General features: G+C 35.0%; 1 long non-coding RNA gene across 1 annotated transcript in view; it reads left to right on the top strand.

The window, feature by feature from the left end:
- Positions 1 to 544: 544 nt before the first annotated feature.
- LOC118522415 (uncharacterized) overlaps positions 545 to 10,716 on the top strand; it is an 829,883-nt gene continuing 819,711 nt past the window's right edge. The window contains exons 1-2 of the long non-coding RNA XR_013446163.1: positions 545 to 802; positions 2,893 to 3,001. This is a non-coding gene — a long non-coding RNA (uncharacterized LOC118522415). The remainder of the gene's footprint in view (positions 803 to 2,892; positions 3,002 to 10,716) is intronic.

The raw sequence follows: 10,716 nt of genomic DNA, 5'->3' as shown, positions 1-10,716 counted from the left end.
TGGCAACCCCGAGCTGAGAGCCCGCGCCTGGGCTCCGTCTCTGCAGCCGGCTTCCCTGCTCCGATACCTGGGAGCTCTGCCGCACTCAGGCACCCCCAGGTCTTTCTGTGACCCTGAGGGTCCTGAGACCACACTGTACTGCGAGGGTTCCACTCCCTGCTTAGCCACTGGAGCGACGTCCCTCAGCGGAGCAGACTTCTAAAAGTTCCGATTTTGTGCTCCGCGGCTCTATCACTTGCCAGAAGTGGCCGACAGAGGCCCCCTCCCCCGCCGTCTGTCTTCCCGAATATCGCCTCGGATTCACTTCTCCGCACATCCTACCTTCCAGAAAGTGGTTGCTTTTATGTTCAGAGAGTTGCTGCTATTCTTTTCTTCGATCTCCTGTTGAGTTCGTGGATGTTCAGAATGGTTTGATCCCTATCCAGATGAATTCCTGGGACCAGACGAAATTTAGGTCTCCTACTCCTCTGCCATCTTGCTCCTCCCACCCAGGTAAGGATTTTAAATGTTGCTATTTTTATAGCAGGATTTTGGCTCTTACATGCATTGTATAACTTCAAGAGGCTGGTGTATATTGTAGGCACTCTTCCAGAGATCTTCAATAGAACTCCTTTTCTACAAAGTATCCTGAGGAACTAATGTCTAGGAAATACACTCTGGTGGGCTGCGCCTTGGCCCTGGACATCTCTAGATTTTTTTTTTCAAATCCCATTACAGAAGCCCATTACTAGCTTGGCATATGATTGAGACCACTGCTGTAAGGGGACATTTCATATATTACTGGATCTCTTGGGACTAGGAGGTAAGAAATGTTTTCTACATGTTTTCTCTTGCCTTATCTCCTGCTTTTGGGAGATTGTAATTTTTAAGACTTAGTGACCTAAAAATTTTATGGATATTTTGAAAAATGTCTTAAATGTGAATGGACTTAGTGTTCTACAGTAGCTAGTACAGCCATATAGATTCTAACTTCATGATAAGATTCAAAGCATCCATGAAAAAAAAAAGATAAATACATTTGATTCCTTGTGGACAAGAGAATCAGAAGTGAAACCAAATTACTTAATTTGCTTAATGGCTTGTTGATTTGATGTCATGTAGATACTACTTATACTTTATGTTATTGATGAGTCAGGGAAATGAAGTCAGTTTTACACATTAGAGCTTTATTTAAGCATCCATTGACTTCATTTTTAAGGTAAATGTATCTTTAGTAACTCTTTATTGTTTCCTAGGTAACAATATGTAGTTTTTATTAAATGAATAGAGAAATTTTTGGAGTTTTCCATTTGCTTAGTGCCTAATAATGGAAAATAGATTTTTAAAATAATAAATGTAAAAAAATATAATATTTTTAAAATGAAAATAATTTAATAATGGAAAATGAAAAATCATATGATGTTCTCAAACTGTCAGTGCTAAACATTTGAATATTTTAGAAATCTATAGGCCTTTGTTTTACCAGATATTCTTTGAAATTGTTATAGTCAGGAGGGAAGAAAGATATAGGCCAGAATGTTGGACATTTGCATGTAATGTAAAAATACATCATCTTTCAAAGGAGTATAGAATATGTAACTATTTGCTTATTTGTTGCTACTTATGGTGACAGTGTTCCCTAGAGCTGAACTAAATGCGATTAGGAGAATAATCTCTCTCTTAAGAATTCAAAAAGAGTGTCCACTTATTTGTGGACAAGTTTTTTCTTGGTGTATGCTTAAAGACTGTTCGATTGATTAGGAAACATTGCATAAACTTATTTTTAAGTATATCTGTTACATTTCCAATAATATGCTTAATGTATCTTTTGTTCAAACTTCTAGACACTTTTTCAGGTCAAATATCTAGAAGTTTAAAGCAGTGGTTTCAATTGTTAAACTAAGTACAAAAATATACTAGCTTCCTATTTTTCCAGATTTGTTGATGCTCTGTAGTGTATTTGTTATATTTTTTTAACATAAATTTTCTTGCTTTCAGCTATATGTAAACATTTATGAACCCCATATCAAACAAATAATAAATGGTTGCCACTGAGGCAAATTCAGGGAAAAGTCAAGGTATTTTAAGTCACCTCATGTTTTATTAATAGTAGAGGAGTTCCAGGTTAGACCTGGAAAACTTTAAATGGAGAAATGGAAAACATTACATTGCAAAGGAACGTTGATTAAACGTGATGGCAATAATCAAGATGATTTCATATACTTGATTTATTATGAAATGTATGAAAAAATTACATGAAGTCAAAAAATATTTTTTTACTTGTTGCAAAGTGAAGTTTTCCCAATTTATCTTGACTGCATTCTCTATACACAGCACTGTTTCTGCCAGCTTGATATTATATTCTTTTTTTTTTTTTAATTTTGGTGTATTTTGAATAATGAATAATTTTCTCTTGTTTTGTAAAATGAAGTCCAGTGTAACAATATGGACATTTTATTGTCACCTCATAGATGAATTTAAAAATATTCTTTATTTTCAAATTCGACAGCAGTTGTTGCTATAGGGCAGTTATTGCATCATAGGTCTTTTTGAAAATTATAAGTATTATACATCTGTGCGTTTAAAACAAGTACACACACCCAAATAAAACCAGAATCCTCATACTGCTGTTTTAAGTGCGTAACAGCTAAAGCATATTATCTTTTTTTTTTTTAGAGGTGGGGGGATGGGCAGGGGGAGGAGGTGAGAGAGAAACTTAAACAGGCTCCGTGTCCAGCGCCCAGCTTGGAGCCTGTGTGGGGCTCATCTCACAACCCTGAGATCATGACCCCAGCCGAAATCAAGAGGGGTCGCTTAACCGACTGAGCTACCCAGACTCCCCCAAAGCATATTATCTTTAGAGCTGAAGGGTTAATTCAATTCAGCAAATACTTTTTAGCACTTTACCTACAGCCTCTCTCGGAATGACGACTGCATAATTGGCACTCAACTGACACTGGATTTTTGGGAATGAGCGAGCAGATGGAAGCATTTTGTTAGCTGAAGCAAGTTATATATAAAGGTATGTAAATATTACTTGTTCTCAAGATTCTTTCAGTTAGTTGGGGATTCAAGCAAGTAAAGATGGAAAAGCAGTCATTTGGGGGAGAAAGAACTGAATGTGGAGGAGAAGGAAATGCAAACCCTTAGGAAGTGCATAGGCGCAGTGCGTGGGTGCGTGGCCCCATATGCTTGGAGTTTAGTGCTCTGTAGGGTGGAATGAAAACTAAACCTGGAAGAGTGACTTGACTTCTCCTTTTAGAGAGATTTTAACCTAGACAACATTTGTACTTAAAATGGTTAGAAAATGTGAGCATCTTGGAAATGTTTTGATTGGAGAAATGACATGGCATTAGGGAGCTGATTGGATGGCAGTGTTCACCAAGTGAAGTTTACACCTGAAAAAGGGAGGCTGCCAGAAGTGTTACAGACTAGAGACAAACTAGGCCATTTGGCTAGAGTCTGTGCTATGTTTCTCAACTTAGTATTTTTATTCTCTGAATTCTTAGGCTAGCTTTCCAATGTTTACTGGCAACTCTACAACACTTTTTCTCTTAGCTTATCTTAGCTAATGCTCTCTAAAATCTGTATCATAATACCTTTCCTCTCTTTCTTAGGTAGGATATTTAGCTATAGGGCCCTTATTAAAATACCTCCTTAGTTAAGATCGTGCGTATATATGTGAGTGTGTGTGTGTGTGTGTGTGTGTGTGTGTGTGTGTGTGCGTGCCTAGCATTGGAGGCTGCTGCTGTTCGTCCTGGCCATCATTAGAAACTCCAAATATATGTAGGCCATAATTAGAAAGGAAAAAAGTATGTATGACTGCCCTTAAGATAATTTATCCTTGTATTTATCATAGTCAGATTTGACTAAGACTTTTGGAACATGAACTGTTTTCCAGGTACTTTCATTTACTAGTGATAATTAACTTTTGTAGTATGTAATAAGCAGTCATTGTGCTAACACATTACGTATAGTATCTAACTTCATAATTGCAGTCCTGTGGTTTATATGTTATCGTACTCCTTTCTCAGAAGAATAAATTGAGGTATAGAGACAATAAATATTTCCCTATATGCCAGGCAGCTAATAAGTGATTAAGTAACAAAATTGGTCTGGTTTCAAATAATGCTACTTTTTCATCAATTAATATAATTGAATCCTTGCAGAATTAGCTTTATGCAGCCTATATTATTCCCATTTTTAGATTAGGGAACAGACTCATTCATCTAGGTAGAAAAAGGCTAAGCTCAGATTAAAACAAAGGGTTTCCGGCTCCACATTTAATGCTCTGCATGATGTATCAACTTTCCCAAGTTTAAGACTAGGAAGCAAAGTAAAATAACAAATAATTTGGGGCCTCAAGCTCCCTGTTAATCAGTGACTTCTCTGAAATAGCACTAGCATTTTGTTTGTTTTGATTATTCATACCCCAGATTTGTTTCTGTTAATTACAGTCTCAGATTCAGTGGTTTATGGTGTTAAATTTATCAACAAATACATATTTTTAATAAGTTTAATTTCTATCATTGTCTAACATTGGGACCTTAAAGTTCCATCTTCTTCCCCAGAGCTTTATTTAATGTTGCCTCTAGTCATCCACTGGAAATGGTATGTATGACCCTAGGCATCTTCATGGTAGATTTTCCTGCCACTTTCTTCTGTCTATTCTGTGCGGCCTAATGAGCCATTTCAATGTCTACTTCATATTTCCCAGCTGCATTTCATTTAGTTAACCAATATACTGCACATGCATGAAGAAACACTTATAAGGTTCGTGTTCAAGAATGCTTAGATTAGTGGGTGGCTTAGAGAGGGGGAGGAGGATGACAGAAAGAAATTAATGGATTCCCCACAGAAAGGTAATTCTTTAAAATGTACAATAAAGAATTTCTTATAACCCAGATCACCCTGTCAACATATATAATGCAGTTTGAACATACACCTATCTTAACTTTTGAAACAACTCTTAATTTATTAAGGTGAAAGAGCTTGTTAGCATTTGCTTTAGCATGCACAGAGGAGGTAAATGATTGGTTTTAAAATGTTTGATAATGCAGGGTTAATTGATGGGCCTTAAGGGCTTAGGATTCTTAAGAATGATATTTTGAAATCATTTTGCACCACCTGCAAAATGAAAAAGTATTCTGGTACTTGAAATATATTGATATGAGCTAAAGTGAGGCTCATAAATTTTATTCTTTTTCTCTTCTGAACAAACACCGCTTAGGGTTGTATAATGCATGCCTAGGGTGGTCTTGGTCATTGTGCTGTCAGAAAGCAGTATGCTGTGTTCGCCCAGAAATATAGATGTGATACATTATATGCTGGGAATAGTTTTTTTGTGATTTTTCAGTCTTATTCTCCCTTCCTTTGGGTACCATTTTACTTTAATACAGAATAAGCAAAATATTACTAATAAATTAAACAGTGAAAGAGCCGACCTAAAAAAAAAATCTTCAAGGGTTAAACAGCACTCTAAACTAATCATACCATGTTAGATCTAAATGAAATTAGTGAACACTAGATAGCATTCCTCTTAGAAGTTGCAAGTGATGTCCCTAAATCTGGTTTTGTCCTATGGATGTTTGACCCACACAATGTTTTTTAACAATTGAATTAGTTTCCAACATTCAAAATTGGAAGATTTTACCTAAAATACCAGATTTCTGGCTTCTCTTGAAAAATATGAAGGTCTGGCAATATTGAGAAGACCTTCCACATGGACACAGTTGATGAGAACTGCAGAAATTGCCCACTACACACATTTGCTAGAATATGAATTCCATGAAGACTCATGAAGAAGTAACTGTTTCATGAAGAACTGAAGTCCTATGAATTTCCATAAAGAACTGGTTTGTGGGTTGAAGTAATCAGAATATCTGGAAGAGTATCTGGCTATAGATGTTCAATACATTATCACACAAATCAGCCTTTAATCTCTTAGTGAACATTTGTTGAAGTAACAGGGCATGGGTTCACCAGTATGACATCCACCAATCCTTACTGTATTGTACTTAAACCGCCTTTTCATTTATATTATCTCCTTGGGCCCCTCCGCAGGCATTTACATTTTTTGTTGCTTTTTAAAAATTGTGGTAAAATATACATGACATAAACATTACCATATTAAACATTTTTTAATGTACAGTTCAGTGGCATTAAATATATTCACATTATTGTGCAATCATCACCAGAACTTTCCATCTCCAGAACTTTTTTATCTTCCATATTTAGAATATGGCTCATATAGGGAATATCTTTCTAAAGAGACTCATCTAAGTCATTGTAGAAGTTTTTATTTCATTTGTAAATGATTTGGGGGAAAGAAGGTTGGCCACTCTGGTGAACATTTAAGCACTACTTTAGCAACTATAAATGGAAGATTGTTTTGTTCTCTTCAATTATGTTTAGAGATTTGCTAACCTAATGTTTTTATTTATATTGAGATTTTATCTTCAGAAAAGTAATTTTTTCTTGCCCAACCTGTCTCTGTCTTTAGAGTGATGTTCTCAGTCATGGCAATCTAGGAATGCAGATATCATTTGTTAATTTTAAGAAACTCTGGTTAAATGAAGTTAGGTGATTGTTGGAATTTCAGCCCAGGTTTCATGATTAGTTCAGTGTTCTTTCACTGCACTAGGAATTCCTGATTATAGAGATTTTTCAAAACCATTCAAACCCGTAATTTTAAAAGATTTTGGGGGAAATACATAGATTGCACATTTATTTTTTTCTTAATGTTGAGAGAACTCTGGAATTATTCTAACAGTCCTGGGGATACACAAACATTTTGCTATGGCAATTCTTTGGATTTGTGTTCAATGGCATGTGTAAGGCAACTGCTTTGTAATGGTGCAAGAAGTTTATAAATCTTGTTAAAGAGCAAACACTGAGATCACAAACAATATAGATATTTATTAAGGACAGCACACTTGCAAAACCAAGGTTTTCTTTAAAAAAATAAAAATGAGACATTTTGCTCTGACAAGAAAACAATGGAATTTAATTAAGTTTTGCATATGATACCACATACTTTGCAGTTGAGATCCAGTGATGTAATCTAATCTCACTCTATCTTTTGTCTCCCACTCTTTCTTTACTTTTGGTTGAAAAATGGACTTGCAAAAGCTTGTGTTGATATATTTTGCTCATGTTTAATAAATTTTCCATGAAGTTTTGTTAAATTAATTAAACTATATGTTATTAACATCTCTGAAGCCGTGTTAACAGGTTTAAATGCTAAAGAATGTGAGGGCGCCTGGGTGGCTCAGCTGGGCGCCTGGGTGGCTCAGTTGGTTAAGCGACTGCCTTCGGCTCAGGTCATGATCCTGGAGTCCCGGGATCGAGTCCCGCATCGGGCTCCCTGCTCGGCAGGGAGTCTGCTTCTCCCTCTGACCCTCCTCCCTCTCATGCTCTCTGTCTCTCATTCTCTCTCTCAAATAAATAAATAAAATCTTTAAAAAAAAAAAAAATAAATGCTAAAGAATGTGACATTAAAGGCATTTAAATTGTTCAGTTATGTTTAATTTCAAACAAATTAGTAACCCTGTTCTTAGATATAATACTTAATGAGTCCAGTGATTCATCTCTTGAAAGACTGACATATAATTGATAATAAAGGTTTTGACAAAAGTTTCCCCTCTGACTTTCTGATGATATTTGGAAAAGGCTAGATTTATAGGATCTATAAATTTATAGCATCTTTTGAGGAAAGTCACTTTTATATTAGATCTAATTAATGATGAGGCCAGTTTTCAAGTTTATCATGTCCTCACAATTATAACACACATTTCTGAAATTATGCTGTTTATCATGATAGCAGCTTGCTTATTTTTTACATCTGTTATTTTATCTGATTAGTCCTCTCAAATTTCAATCTTTGTATTCTCTGAACTTTATCTAATATATTATTAGCACTTTGTTGATTTCTCAGATTAATTTAATCTTGAATGAATTATTTTCATACTTAAAACATTTAAACCTTTTACCAAGTAAACAGATGCTTAAAATGCATATACTTGCTTAGTAAAACATGGAACAGTGCTGTATCTAATGTAAACAACCCTCAAAGTGGATCATTGTGTAATACTCCTTAGATAACAAAATTATTTTTAGTAGTAATCATGAAATGAAATAGATACTAACAGTAATAATAACAAAAATAAATGCAGACAGCAATTGAGTTTTGTATATATAATCATGCCAGTAAAAAATTAAAAAAACAATAAAAGCATGGATTAAGATTTTTTAACTTCATAAAAGTACTTTTTTTTAAAAAATAGGAAAGAAATGAATGACTTCAAAAGAGTAAATTCTTCAAGATTCAGGGGGCTGATTTGTGCATAGAATTACAATATTAAGGTAACTCAAGTACTGTTTCTTCCATCTTTACAATCACTGTGCTATCATTGTTTATTTTGAATTTATAGATGCAGCAATAGGCATTGGAGTTGTGAACTGTGTCCAAACTAAGCTCAAATTATTTCACATCATTTTGAATTTACTCTTGATATGAATGAGGGCAGCAAGGACAGCTGAGTTTGTGTGTCAGGGCTGACTGGGTAACTCAGTTTTCTAAATTAACCTGCCTGTAGAATATTATTCTCATTAAAGGTATAGTAAACACATGCTAATTTGTATTATACATGTATTTTATTAAAACTCAACAGTAACAGCAACTATGTTTAGAACATAAGAGCAGAGATTTACAAACTACAGCTTGTGGGGCCAAATCCCCCATGATCCCAGGTAAACCATTTTTGGGGTAAGTAAAAGAGCAGGAAAAGGCTCAAATGCCATTTCTGAGCATGTACATCCACAGTGGGACTAAATTCTGTTGTGTATGTGAGTGTTGTTCTTAGCACCCTGTATTAAAAGCAAACACAGACTATGCCATTTTATTTCCCAGGTACTGTGTATCTTAGGTGTTGACTTTCTCAGTGGTAAATGTGGTTAACTTGAGTGTAGGTCTGAAAATGTGTCTCATGTGTCTTAACCTCTGTTACTTTTTTGAGGAAATAGTCCAAGCTACAGATTTAAATCAAAACCTTTGAGAAATTATATTTCTTCAAGCAGCTTCACCTTGATATAGTTTTGTTATCTCTTTTATTTTTATAAGCTTATAAGATAGCTTAATGATCAGAGAACTGTTTTTACATAAATATTTGGAAGCTATGTCTTTGAAATGATTTCTCCCCTTTTGATCTACCTTTATTTAAATAAATATCTTGATTATGTAATTAAATTTCCTTGACTTTTTCTTTAAAGTTAAGTACCTTATTTATAGGTCTCAGAAAATGTTTCTGTACATTAAAAAAATAACTGTCCTATTTTAGCAGACCAGAAATATAACTTGTAAGGAAATTCCCTTTTGTACTACTGTTTGCTTTAACCATATAGGTCACATTCTCAGTCTCTCTGAGGATCTGTGCCCAAATGGAATAGTCTTTGCTTTCTTCTATGGTATTTATCAATAGATATTTTTTATTTTTTAAAAAATTTTTTAAAGATTTTATTTATTTATTTAACAGAGGGAGAGAGAGACAGCGGGAGAGGGAACACAAGCAGAAGGAGTGGGAGAGGTAGAAACAGGCCTCCTGCTAAGCAGAGAGCCTGGTGCCGGGCTGGATCCCAGGACCCTGGGATCATGACCTGAGCTGAAGGCAGACGCTTAACGACTGAGCCACCCAGGCGCCCCATCAATAGACATTTTTTAATTTATGCTTCAGTGACTGCAAATTTTGCAGCATAGTCTACTTGGTTATGACATTTCAGCTATGCTCATTCTTTAGTGTAGTCTTTTTTTATCCATTTTGTGTTTATCATACTAAATAAAGCACAAGTAGTAAATACCAATTTTAAGCCTTCAAACTATGTAATTGCATCTGTAACTAATAAAGGGATATGACCATATATTCAGTGTATTTTAAGTTCCAAAACTTTGAGAAATTAAAAAAAAACAAACATGATGCCATTTAGTTGTGTGATTTAGAAAATGAAGGCCCAAGAACTGACCCTTACTCTCAAATGTAGGACCAAGAAGGTTCTAAGGCTGGTAAACTTCAGTACCTTGCACTCCTTTGAAATACAAGTATCACCAATCAGCTGTATTATGTCTAGGAGAATGAGACTATAGTCTCTGTGGAAAATTTAACTGTGGGAAGGCTTGAATACTGACGAAACTCAACAAGTTAATAACAATAAAGTAATTCTGAGTTTTATTTTATGTCAGTAAGTACTCAGCTGTTCAAACTGTTTAAGCAATTCACTACTTTGAAAGAATCAGGCCCCGATAATCAACTGGTTGATTTGTAATTTGGAAGTAATAAAGGATTCCTCTCTGTTAAGATGGTAGAGATAAAATTTTATGTCCATTCTAAAGGCAGTTAGACCAAGAGTAGTATAAAGAGACCAGCAAGAATCAGGGATCCAATATTTAGGAGAGTCAGTGGAAAGAAATCAGTTCCTATGTGAGGTGACTCCTTCCTCACCTTCTTTTCCTCCTTTTCTTTCTCCTTCCTCTTCTCTTCTTTCTTCTTCTTTTAATTTTAATATATATCTTTTGTAATATATATTCTTACTGATTAGTTATGTGCATAAGAAATCAATAAGAAAAAGGCCTATCACCTGTTGGAAAGTTACATAAAAGACATGAACAGGCAGTGAAGTTCCTTCCTGGCTTCTTTTCAGGAAGAAAGGACTATTGCCACACTATTGCACTAAATGGGGATGGGC

The sequence above is a fragment of the Halichoerus grypus genome, chromosome 3 (genome assembly GCF_964656455.1).
Source record: "Halichoerus grypus chromosome 3, mHalGry1.hap1.1, whole genome shotgun sequence".
Taxonomy (NCBI): domain Eukaryota; kingdom Metazoa; phylum Chordata; class Mammalia; order Carnivora; family Phocidae; genus Halichoerus; species Halichoerus grypus.
Note: the sequence above shows the minus strand (reverse complement) of the source record. Positions and strands in the feature narration are given on the sequence as shown.